Source organism: Hemitrygon akajei, chromosome 16, assembly GCF_048418815.1.
Source record: "Hemitrygon akajei chromosome 16, sHemAka1.3, whole genome shotgun sequence".
NCBI classification, from domain to species: domain Eukaryota; kingdom Metazoa; phylum Chordata; class Chondrichthyes; order Myliobatiformes; family Dasyatidae; genus Hemitrygon; species Hemitrygon akajei.
The window spans coordinates 19503112-19516360 of NC_133139.1; the positions used below are offsets into that span (position 1 = coordinate 19503112).

The following is a 13249-nucleotide window of genomic DNA, read 5'->3' on the forward strand; positions in this document are numbered from 1 at the left end:
CAGCCTCCCGGCCAGAACTCCAGCCTCTGCCCGCCCTGGCCAGACGCCCTGGCCAGGTGCGCCTGGTCGTGGGTGGGGTGAGAGGACAAGGTCAGGGCCGGAGGTCCCTGTCGGTACCCGGGGCCATGACGGTCGCAGTCCGGAGAGAGCGACCGACCGAACAAGGAGTGCAACTGGCCTGCGCCCGCTCCTCTTGTAGGATCTATAGGCCGACAAAAGTTTGCTTCAGTAGATCGCAGCGCGGTAGCTGCTCTGCTACTTACGAAACCTTGAGCCCAAATTAGATCATCTGCAAATACTTCAGCACAGGGTTCCCCACGAACATTCAGTGTGCGAAACAGGTTCAGAGGCGGCGCCCATCTGTCCGCGCTCCAGGCCAGCAGCATCGACACTTCCCGCCGGCCACGCTCCGGGCCAGTAGCATCAGTGGTTTTCGCCAGCCGCGCGAGGTGAACACTGGTGCGAGGGTATCACTGCGTTTAGGCGACTGATGACCTCGCGTGGGTTCAAGTTCAATAGTGAGCGTGACAGGGACTGAGGAAAGGTGCAGCTGACTCATATTGTTTCCTCACAATATGTGGTTGGGGATCGCTGAAGTACACTGTGTAATGCAGGGGAGCTATGCGCATGTGCACTGGGCAGAAAGAACGGAACTAAAACCCCGCAACCCGGAAACAATCTCTCAACAGTATTTGTGTATTTATTTTTCATTTTGTTTTCAGGATCTACTGGGAAAGTCTCAAAGATCGACCAGTTGATCACCATCGACAGGTTGGCGACCACTAGTGTAAAGAGATTCTTAGAAAATGCAACCCCTCCCCCATGCTACAGCAGTTTGGGTGATAGAAATTCAGCTTAACGGAATTCACTAATTACTACCAAAAATTCTGAGACGTAGAATGAAAATTCAGTCTCATGGAATTGTGTGAATTTCAATTTTTCAATTCCTGTGTCAATTTTAAGTTTTTCTAACTTGCTTTCTCAACACATGCACAGATGAGATGGCTTTGAATTACAGAAAATCAGAAGGCAAGTGGAAACACAACTCTCTTTTATGCATGGGTAGCATGCAACGGACAATTAAGAAACCAATACTGAGCAATGCTAGCTATGAATAAATAAGCAAAACTAGACTATTATGTGTTCCTTTGATTATTTTTATAGATCAAAAGTCTGTTTTGTGTATGAGGCCGTTATACCCATTCTGTAATTTCTCTCGGTACTGTCAAGCAATAGGTAAGTCTGCCTCCAGTTTAGTATGTGTGGGGGTATCTGAACGACTATATCTATTTTGTAAGGGGAATTGTGAGTTAGTTGGTGAACTGGGCAGGAACAGTCACAGACTGTTCCTGTTTCAGTGACTAATTGAGTAAACTCCAGGGGCTTTGAATAAAGAGTTTGTACTTACATGGTGTCTGAATGAGTTTGTCCGGATTCAACTTCCACAGGGACTTGCATGGACCCCAGCTATGCTTGTCTTTTGTTGGCCATGTGGAACAGTCCTTATTCCAAACCTACCCTGGCACCCTTTCCGGTCAACATGGACAGTTGTATTAGTGATGCTTCTTGAACTTACGTGCAACTATTGAATGTTATCATCTTTGCCACCAATATCCACCCAGTCCTCGAATTCACTTGAACTTTTCCCAGTACTTCCTTTTCTGGATCTCTCTCCATCTCAAGACAAATTAACCGTTGATATCCACTATACATTCCCACAGAGACCTTGACGACCACCTTAGGACCGAGATGAGGAAAAACTTCTTCACGCAGAGAGTGGTGAATCTGTGGAATTCTCTGCCACAGGAAACAGTTGAGGCCGGTTCATTGGCTATATTTAAGAGGACGTTAGATATGGCCCTTGTGGCTAAAGGGATCGGGGGTATGGAAAGAAAGGTACAGGGTTCTGAGTTGGATGATCAGCCATGATCATACTGAATGGCGGTGCAGGCTCGAAGGGCCAAATGGCCTACTCCTGCACCTATTTTCTATGTTACAGCAGATTGGGTGATAGAAATTCACCTTAACAGAATTCACTAATTACTACCAAAAATTCTGAGACGTAGAATGAAAATTGTCTCATGGAATTGTGTGAATTTCAATTTTTCAATTCCTGTGTCAATTTTAAGTTTTTCCAACTTGCTTTCTCGACACATGCACAGATGAGATGGCTTTGAATTACAGAAAATCAGAAGGCAAGTGGAAACAACTCTCTTTTATGCATGGGTAGCATGCAACGGACATGTTGCATGTCCTTATTCCAAACCTACCCTGGCACCCTTTCCGTGCAACATGGACAGTTGTATTAGTGATGCTTCTTGAACTTGCGCGGAACTATTGAATGTTATCATCTTTGCCACCAATATCCACCCAGTCCTCGAATTCACTTGAACTTTTCCTAGTACTTAGTTTTCTGGATCTCTCTCCATCTCAAGACAAATTAACCATTGATATCCACTATAAATTCCCACAGAGACGTTGACCACCCTGTCCCTTGCAAGGCTGCCACCCCACCACACCCCTACCCCCAGTTTCTCCACCCCCATTATCTCTGTTCTCAAAGAGAAAGCTTGCTGTCTAGGACTTCTAGAGATGTAGCTTTTCTCTCTTTCTGAGGAACTTTTAGATAAAATTACATCAATTCACACACAGCTACTTTCAAACCCACCCCAAGAGTGAAATATGAAAGTTCCTTTGGTCCTCACCTTTCACTCCACTGGCCACCACATCCAATATATATCCTCCTTCACAATTTTTTACCAGCTCAAATAGGATCTCAGCAGAAATCATTTTCCACTTTCCTCCCACCCCACTTCTTACCTTTCACTGTGTCCACTGTGGTCTGCAAGAGTGTGAATGGATTCTTGGAAAATGAAACGACAGACAAAACTACGTAACAGTACTATAGGGGAAAACTCACCTGAATGATCTGATTTAAGGCCATAATGCACTGTCAATTTAAAAAAATATGCTAGCGTTGCCATTGATGATCAATTAAAAAATCTGTAATATGTAAATAAAAATCTCCACTCTTTATAATCATTAAAGTTGAAATCTTGTTTTAAAAACTAACTTTCTGCTCATTGGTATGGTATGCAGGTAGATCATTCTCTGTGCAAACTTGGACTGACAGAACAACATACTTTGCAAACTCAATTTTGATAAATTGCTACCCTTACAAAATTAATTTCAAATGTAGATAAATGAGAAAAGGCTGATTTTTGCTCATCTTTGTCAAATAATCAAATCTGTGAGGCGAATAATGAAATGCTTATTTAAACTTCTGCAGTTGTAAACCATGGTCTGAGTCACTTACCAAACTTAAGAATTCTATATTTCTCCCAATGTAGTGCATTTCCCCATTCCTTCTGGCTCATCATTAGTACATAGAAATCTACAGTACATTATAGGTCCTTCAGCCCAACCATGTAACCTACTCTAGAACTGCCTAGAACTTCTCTAGAGCATAGCCCTCTATTTTTCTAAGCTCCATATACCTATCCAAGAAGCTCTTAAAAGATCCTATTATATCCACTTCCACCACCACCGCCATTGCATTCCACACACCCACCCACTGTGTGAAAACTTACTCCTGACATTTCCTCTGTACCTACTTCCAAGCACCTTATAACTGTGCCCTCTCGTGTTAGCCACTTCACACTTACCTGGGTTGAAGTCCATCTGCCACTTCCCAGCCCAGTTCGGCATCCTATCAATGTCCCGCTGTAACCTCTGACAACCTTCCAGATTATCCACAACACCCCCAACTTTTGTGTCATTAGCAAAGTTACTAACCCATCCTTCTACTTCTTCATCCAGGTAATTTTTTATATATATATTAAAAAATCACAAAGAGGAGGGGTCCCAGAACAATCCCTGTGGAACACCACTGGTCACCGACCTCCATGCAGAATATGAACTATCTACAACCACCCTTTGTCTTCTGTTGGCAAGCCAATTCTGGATCCACAAAGCAAGGTCTCCTTGGATCCCATGCCTCCTTACTTTCTGAAGGAAGCTTATCAAATGCCTTACTGAAATCCATATACACTATGTTCACTGGCCTATCTTCAATGTGTTTTGTTATATCCTCGACAAATTCAATTAGGCTCATAAGGCATGACCTGCCCTTGACAAAGACATGCTGACTATCCCTAATCAGATTATGTTTCTTCAAATTCTCATAAATCCTGCCTCTCAGGATCCTCAACAACTTGCTTACCACTGAAGTCAGACTCACTGGTCTATAATTTCCTGGGTTATCTCTACTCCCTTTCTGGAACAAAGGAACAACATTTGCAACCTTCCAATCCTCCGGTACTTCTCCCATCCCTATTGATGATGCAAAGATCACCACAAGAGGCTTAGCAATCTCCTCCCTCATTTCCCACAGTAGCCTGGGGTATATCTCATCCGGTCCCAGCGACTTATCCAACAATGCTTTTTAAAAGCTCTAGCATATCCTCTTTTTTAATGTCTATATGCTCAAGCATCTCAGTCTGCTGCAAGTCATCCCCACAATTGCCAAGGTCTTTTCCCCTGGTGAATACTGAAGCGAAATATTTGTTAAGTACCTCTGCTACTTCCTCTGACTCTATGCATGTTCCCACTATCGCACCTGTTTGGTCCTGTTCTCACACAGTTCATCCCCTTGCTCTTCACATACTCGTAGAATGTCTTGGGTTTTCCTTAATCCTGCTCACCAAGGCCTTCTTATGGCCCCTCCTGGCTCTCCTAATTCCATTCTTAAGTTCCTTCCTAACAACCTTGTAATTTTCTAGAGCTCCAACAGTACCTAGTTTCATGAACCTTTCTTAAGATTTTCTTTTCTTCTTAACTAGATTTTCTACATACTTTGTATACCATGGTTCTTAAACTCTATCATCCTTTCCCTGCCTCAATGGAACATACCTATGCAGAACTCCATACAAATATTCCCTGAACATTTGCCACATTTTTGCCGTGCATTTCCCTGAGAACATCAACTCCCAGTTTATGCACCCAAGTTCCTGCCTAATAGCATCATATTTCCTCCTACCCCAATTAAACGTTTTCCCCAATTGTCTGCTCCTATCCCTCTCCAGCGCTACGGTGAAGGAGATAAGACTTGTGGTCACTACCTCCAAAATGCTCTCCCACTGAGAGATCTAGATAGATAGATAGATACTTTATTCATCCCCATGGGGAAATTCAACATTTTTTCCAATGTCCCATACACTTGTTTTAGCAAAACTAATTACATAAAATTACTCAGTAAAAATATGATATGCATCTAAATCACTCCTCAAAAAGCATTAATAATAGCTTTTAAAAAGTTCTTAAGTCCTGGCGGTAGAATTGTAAAGCCTAATGGCATTGGGAAGTATTGACCTCTTCATCCTGTCTGAGGAGCATTGCATCGACATCAACCTGTCGCTGAAACTGCTTCTCTGTCTCTGGATGGTGCTATGTAGAGGATGTTCAGGGTGATGCCTAACCAGGTTCATTTCCCAATACCAGATCAAGTACAGCCTCTCCTCTAGTTGTCTTATCTACATATTACATCAGGAAACCTTCCTGAACACACCAATCAAACCCACCCCATCTAAACCCTTTGTGCTAAGGAGATGCCTATTAATATTAGGAAAGTTAAAATCTCCCATCACAACAACTCTATTATTATTGCACCATTCCAGAATCTGCCTATCTGCTCCTTGATATCCCTGTTACTACTGGGGGGGGGGGGGGGGAGGGTCAATAAAAAACACCCAGTAGAGTTATTGCCCCTTCCACCCGCACTGACTCAGTGGACCATCCCTCCATGACTTACTTCTTTTCTGCAGCTGTGACACTAGCCCTCATTAGCAATGCCGCACCCCCACCTCTTTTGCCTCCCTTTCTGTTCTTTTTGAAACATCTAAAGCCTGGCACACTCAGCAACCATTCCTGCTCCTGAGACATCCAAGTCTCTAATGGCCACACCGTCACAGTTTCATGTATTGATCCATGCTCCAAGTTCATCCGCCTTGTTTACGATACACCTTGCATTAAAGTTACATTCTCAGATATTGAGACCACATGATTCCCTCCCACACAATCACTCCACATCTCTCTTTCCATGAGACTTCCAGATTAAAATCTATTTCAAGATTTCAAGGATATTTTTAACAACTATTTTAGTCTAACCTTTCCCAAGATCATAAGATATAGGTGCAGAAACAGGGCATTTGGCCCATCAAGTATTCTCCACTATTCCGTCATGGGCGACTTATTCTTCCATTCTCCTGTCATCTGGGCACAATCCAATGACTTGGCCTCCACAGCCATCTGTGGCAATGAATTCCACAGATTCACTACCCTCTGACTAAAGAAATTCCTCTTCATCTAAAAGGTACAGCCTTCTATTCTAAGGCTGTGCCCTGTGGTCCTAGACTCCCCTACTATAGGAAACATCCACTCCACGTCCACTCTATCCAGGCCTCAATCAGGTCCCCCCTCATTCTTCTAAACACCAGCAAGTACAGGCCCAGAACCAAATACTCATGTGTTAACCTTTTTATTTCAAGGAGCATTCTTGCGAACTTCCTCTGGATTTGGGGTCTCCAACACTTTTTATACACCATGGACCAATATCATTAAGCAGTGAGTCCATGGAGCACAGGTTGGGAATCTCTGCTAGACTCTCTCCAATGCCAGCACTTTAATACGAGTCCCAAAACTGCTCACAATACTAACTTTTTTTTTAAAAAAATCACCGTTTGAGATCCTAAATTAAAAGCAGCTTGGTAAAAGCATATTTGTATTGGTGAAGAGCTTATAAAAATTAATGACAGATTTCTAGAATATTGTTGCCATCAAAATGTACTTTCCCACAGGAATATTGCTTTTTAAACATGAACTACAGAAATAGAAAATAATTTTCAAGAATATTTTGTATTCTGAACTGTCAAAATAAATCCACATATACTTGACTTTAAAAAAGTAAAATACCAAGGGATTAAAATTTACAGTAATTTTCTATTCATGATTTGGTTTGATATGTAAAATGTATACTTATGTTATTGCTGAATAATAAGAGCACTCGTCTGGAGCAGTTCAACTGTAAACAGCTGTAGTTGCAACTTCCTGACTAGTCTGGTGAATCAAAATTCACTTTTCGTTTAGACTAACACATTCAAAATTTGCAGCTCCTAGAGATTACAAAGCTTGTGTACTCCCCTAGACCAGTCTCCAGAATGTCCAAGACCAGAATTCTGACAAGCAGTTTAAATAGGAAAGGTGACTTTGGTTCAGAAAAAAGACTGACTGACCTTTAATGATTACATTATCTAGAAAGCAACTTAGTAACTTCCATGCATTTTTAACAACACAAAATTTATTCCATTCCCCCTCAGTTGATAAGAAGTTACTTGGGAGAATGTTTTACTTCATTTACATATCAGGTTATTAGAGAAATCTCTCAGGTGACATTCCAGTTGAGTATTTTACAAACAAAATATAAACGCCCTTGCAAGTCAAAACTAAAAGTGACTCATCAAGAGAGCAAACTAGCTGATCATTGCTATGAAATAGCAAACTGTGTGCAAACTGGCTGTTAGCTAAAATGTAATTTTTTTAAAAATTCAAGTTAGTGGAGTAAGAGTGACTTAACCAGAATAGCAGTCGTTAGGACAGTGGTCAAGATATCTGGACTCTCAATATTTTGTTCAAAAATTTGAATCCTACTCTAGCTGGGGATTCAAATTCAATTAGTTAAATAAATCAGGAATAAAAGGCCTGCTGTATCAGCAATGAGATCATTAGATAACAATCGAGCACACACGTGTTCTTCCTTGGAGGAAAAATCTACTGGATGCATGCAACTCCATCGTCTAAAATAGTCATTTAGCTCAGAAGAGGAGGGGGCAATTAGTAATTAAATAGTGCCTAGACACTAACATACATATCCTATGCAGAAAAACGAAAACCTTTTGTTTAAAAGCTTAGGACTAATATCTTATAGCAGTATTGATTTCTGACGAGAAAAGTACCAGCTAAACTTTAAAGAGACTCTTTAACGATCCGAATTGATTTTTTGCTTCCATTTCCCGTTCCCCTCCTTGGAGAAAAGCGCATTACTGGCGAGAATTCCCTTAAAAAAAAATAGAATTACGGTAAAACAAGAACTTGACCACCAGCACCTAGTTCCCAAAGTGAAAGTATTGAGGAGTTACCCATAGGCTCCCAAACACTGAGAGCAGGCGAGATCAGCGTCCCACCTTCCACTCTTCTCCTGCTTAGCAAGCGTCCAACCGCCTTCGCTTCCAGAGCCCCGATGCAGGAATAAGGCAGGGCCGCTTCTGTTGCCTAAAAAACAGCGATCCAACCGCACTTCCAGCGCCGCTCAAGTTCCGACCGCAGGAAAGAAGCTACGTAAGCGTAAGAAGACGTCTGCTTCCGGGTAACAGGACGCGCCGAAACCCCGCCCCTCTTTCAAATTACGTCACTTCAACGGGGGAGGGGGAGGGGGAGGGGAAGGGGGAGGGGAAGGGGGAGGGGAAGGGGGGTTCAGCGGCACGTGACCTCCGCCTCCTCTCTGTTCGCCTGCGCCATTTTGTCTCCCCTCCCTTCTGTCTTCAACCCTTGATAATGTTTTATTTGTGTGCAGCTAAGATAATTTTTAAAAAATATCAGATGTGGGAATGAAATCAAAGGCCACCTAACTTTTCAGTGGTGCCTTTATCCAACAAGCAGCACAAAAGGAGCAAACATTACCTCACAATCCTTTTCTTTGCAATGTTTTTTTTGTATTTGTAGTAACTTTATGCCTCCTTTTACTGTAACTACTGCTGCAAAACATTAAATGTCACGTCAGCTGTCAGAAACGAGCCATGCTCCCGAATAATGGCTTCAAGACAAATTCAAGGAAACAAAGTTTATTAACAGTTCTGCAGAGCTGGGCCCCTTCAGAGAAGGGAACCCTGAACCTTACAGGGCAGCAGATTTTATCCTTCTTCCTTACCCCTCCCCTCCCTGACTCGGGAGGTATACAGTGTTTTCCCATTCCATATTTGGAGTTGTTTTTTTACACATTTCTGTAAAACAATAGTCCATATCTCAGGACTTCAATGATTCCACACACAGTTAATCTTGTCAGGGCTTCTGCATTCATAATTAAATCACGTGTTTACAGACTTTAACCCAGACATAATTAAATCACATTTGTCCCCGGACATAATTAAATCACATTTGTCCTTTGACTTTAACCCGGACCTTTTTCAGAAACGCACATCTTAATTTTGAATCTTACAATACCACCCTTTTTCTTTTTAAGATGTGCGTTTCAGCTAGCATTTCTCTCACTCCCAGGGGGCCCACTTTCTTCTTTAATAGCATAAGTTTTAGCTCGTTTGTCCCATGATGGGGTATCGCTACTGCCTGGAGCTGGAATATACTGCGCCTGATCAGTGTTCGTATACAAGGAATCAAACACGGCAAAAGTAAGAGAATCATTAGACCCCTGCCTGCTACTAGGAGAGCGGTGCGCCACCAACTACCTCCCAGTAGCCCGTCTAGCCAACTCATGTTCCCCAGGGATCTCCAGGTTTGTACTGGCATGTGGGCCAGTTTCCGAATTTTGTCGGATATTTTTAACACGGCCTTTCCACTGTCGTCTATCTTAAGGCAACAGTTTGTAAGATTGAACTTCCCACATACCCCGCCTTCAGAGGCCAATAGGTAATCCACAGCCAGCCTGTTCTGGTATATTGCTGTTCGCATCTGGCTCTGCTGTTTTGCCAACAGCTCCAATGCCAGTGCCGTTTGATCGGTTATCACTTCCACCACCACCTGCAGTCTAATAATTCGGTTTAACATGTAGACAGGTGTGCGATACCCCCACGACCCATCCTGGGCCCAGGTCGCTGGCCCATAGTATTCAATGATGCGAGCCGGTGGCCACTCATCACCCCACTCGCCCACCTTTATCTCTCGTGTTTCTCTCCTTAATGAATCAAACAGCTTAATTCCCAGCTTCCGGTCACCCTCCTGATGCAGGAGGAAGAACTCCGGTCTTTCCTGGGACAGCTGAGACTTCTCATGGTCCCCCCCTGTCCCATGTATCCTTTATTATAGACTTGGTAATAAGGTTTACTATTCTCCCAACATGTTTCTCTCTTGCTTAGATCATAGCATCGATCATTCACATGCGAGTGGGACACAAATGATCCTGGGAACACCCTCTGCCCCACTCGTACCACGGTTCTGCACTTGTCACATTTCCCTTCAATTTCCCCGACATATAGAATCAAATATATTACAGTCAATAATGTTACAGTCCACATAGAGTTCATTTTTGCTGCATTTTTAGCCTCACCACCATCGGTTCTTCACCGGGAACACAGGTCCACTCAGTGCGGCTTTCGTGCTTCACCGGTCCTTTTACCCTGGATGCGTGTGTCCACCCTTTTTCTTTTGTCCGTACAGCCGCCTCTGTTGTTAGCAGGACCTGGAAAGGGCCTTCCCACTGTGGCTGTAACTTCTCCGGCTTCCAGGTCCTTACCAGAACCCAATCTCCAGGCACGATCTGATGTAAAGCAAAATCGAGCAGCGGAGTCTGGGCCAAGAGACCCTTTTTCCGCAGTTCTGCAAAGGAACGGGACAGTGCCAGTAAATAGTCCCTTACAAAGATATCACCCCCTTGTAGCGTGGGGTACCCTTCCACCTTATTCCAATACGGGAGTCCGAACAACATCTCATATGGGGATATTCCTATGTCCTTGCGGGGCGCTGTTCGTATTCTTAAAAGGGCAATAGGGAGACACTTAGTCCATGGTAGTTTGGTTTCTAACATCAACTTGGTCAGTTGTGCCTTTAGGGTGCTGTTCATTCGTTCTACTCTTCCCGAACTCTGGGGATGCCACGGGGTATGGTACTTCCATTCGATATCAAGTGCATCGCAAATTAACTGGTGCGTATCTCCTTCTTGGTACGTGGTAGTGACATTCCCGTTATTCCAGCTATCCTTTCTGGGGTAATGCATCGCTGTCCTTTACTGACCCGGTGTCCCAGATACCTTACTTCCTTTTCTACAAATTGTAACTTTTTCTTTGAGACCCGTAGCCCCTGCTTCCCCAGGAGGTTCAGTAGTCTGATGGTGTCTTCCTGCACCCCTTCCTGTGTTGGCCTGGATAGTAATAGATCGTCCACATACTGTAGCAGTTGGCTCTCTGGAGCACATTGGAATTCTGCTAGTACTTGCTCCAAGACCTGCCCAAATAGGTTAGGTGATTCGGTGAACCCCTGTGGCAGGACCGTCCACCGGAGTTGTCTTTTCCGCCCCGTCGTAGGATTTTCCCATTCGAACGCAAACATGTCACGACTGCTCTCTTCTAGCGGGCAACTCCAGAAGGCATCTTTTAGATCTATTACACTGAACCATTCATGGTCAGGGGAGATCTTACTCATCAGTGTGTAAGGGTTGGGCACTACCGGGTATCGGGTTTGGACTACTGCATTTAGGCCCCGCAGGTCTTGTACCATCAGATAAGTCCCATCTGGCTTTCGCACCGGGAGTATTGGGGTATTATACGGTGACATACATTCCTCCAGTAGTCCGTCAGCGATCAGTCCTTCAATCACCGGCTGCAGCCCTTTTCTTCCTTCCATTGAAATAGGGTACTGTTTTCTCCGTACTGGCAAACTGTTAGGTTAAAGTGAGATTTGCAAGGGGGGACGTTCAAACCCCCCCGGTTCCCTTCCTGGTACCATACCTCCGGGCTTATTTTCCTATCGTCTTCTTCCCTGAGGGCAAACAGCTGTACCATTATCTTCCCGTTCCTGGGCACAGTCCCGATGCCTAGCCTGACTTGCAGATCCCGCCCGAGCAGGTTGAATCTCGCAGAGGGTAACAGAAGTAGGTCCTGTCCCGTTACCCTATCCTCATGTTCAATTTTCACATTTTCTATAACAGGTACTTGTATTATTTTGCCTCCAATACCGGATACTCCCATTACCTTTGTTCCGGTTCAGGCGCCGGGAGGTATCTGGATTACGCTAGATCTTTCGGCACCCGAATCTACCATAAAGGTTGTATCTGACCCTTAGGGACCTACTTTTAAATTTACCAGGGGTTCCTGCCGATAATTCATCCCCAAGGGGTGGAACCCCCGACCTCCCTAGTCTTCATCTTCCATCATAGCGTACGAGCGCACTTCCCGTCGGTATCTGGGGCACTCGCGCCTGAAGTGTCCTTCTTCGTTGCAGTGAAAACATCTTAAAGCCTTCCTTAGCCCTCCTCCTTGCTCCTGGCTACTACCTTGATCCAACCATGGTCCCCGTCTCTCTCTCTACTATCTGCGGTTACTTGTCGCACTGTCTGGACCATTATCCTTGCCGTCTTCTGCTTCTCTTCATCCCTTCTTACAAACACTTTCTGTGCCTCCCTAAGTAGTTCACTTAAGGGTTTAGTATTCCAATCTTCTAGTTTTTCCAGTTTTTTTTTCTGGCCATGCTTTCGATACAAATTCAACACGAATCAGCTGTTGGCCAACCTCCGTCTCAGGGTCTTCAATTTGCGGAGCGGTAGGGGGCACATATGGGGCGGCAGGTGGTCGAGCACCTCCCATGTATTCTTTTTCTGTCCCCCTTCATTTATCGTTTTCAATTTATAACTATTTGTCGTTGGTAACCAGCATAGGGCATAATCACTTTCTTCGGGTTTAACGTTAGGTTTTGAATTCACGTACAGATTAAGGGCTTGTTGTACCCAATCCTCGCTAGACCCGAACTTAGGCCATCACACAGCCGACCCTTGGATCGGCTGGCGGGACCAGAATTCACAGTACTGTATCATTTTTTCTTTGACTTCCCTTTTCGCCTCCCATAATCCCAATTTTCTAACATCCGTCCCAACGGACTATCAGGGGGTACCCCGGGGTATTTTTCATCATTGGCGCCTGGATTTCCTTTACCCTTTTCTCTCTTAGACCCCTTATTCCCCATCTCGAGGACTTACTCGGTTCCAATCCACCCGCAGACATCCCGTAATTCCACAATTCTCGTGCACTACGTCTCTGCAGGAATTTAATTTGAATGTGACCCACCTAGTTCGGTCACTCCTGTCCAATTCCGGAACCTGTATTCCCACGATCGCCCAGGAATTCACCTGCAGGCACCCCGCAGTTCCACAATTCTCGTGTACTACGTCTCTATAGGAGAAATCACCTGCAGGAACCCCGCAGTTCCACGATTCTTGTGTACTACGTCTCTACAGGAATTCAATTTCTTACCT

At 44.2% G+C, this 13249-nt stretch overlaps 1 protein-coding gene across 7 annotated transcripts in view; it reads right to left on the reverse strand.

Moving 5' to 3' along the window:
* The window catches only part of LOC140739804 (PWWP domain-containing DNA repair factor 3A-like), a 79882-nt gene extending 71476 nt beyond the window's left edge, over window positions 1–8406 (reverse strand). For 6 of the 7 annotated variants that reach the window (XM_073068344.1, XM_073068342.1, XM_073068345.1 and 3 more), the window contains exon 1: window positions 8193–8406. The gene's annotated coding sequence lies outside the window, so the exon portion shown is untranslated. The remainder of the gene's footprint in view (window positions 1–8192) is intronic. The other variant, XM_073068343.1, reaches the window with a different exon arrangement.
* Window positions 8407–13249: the final 4843 nt, after the last annotated feature.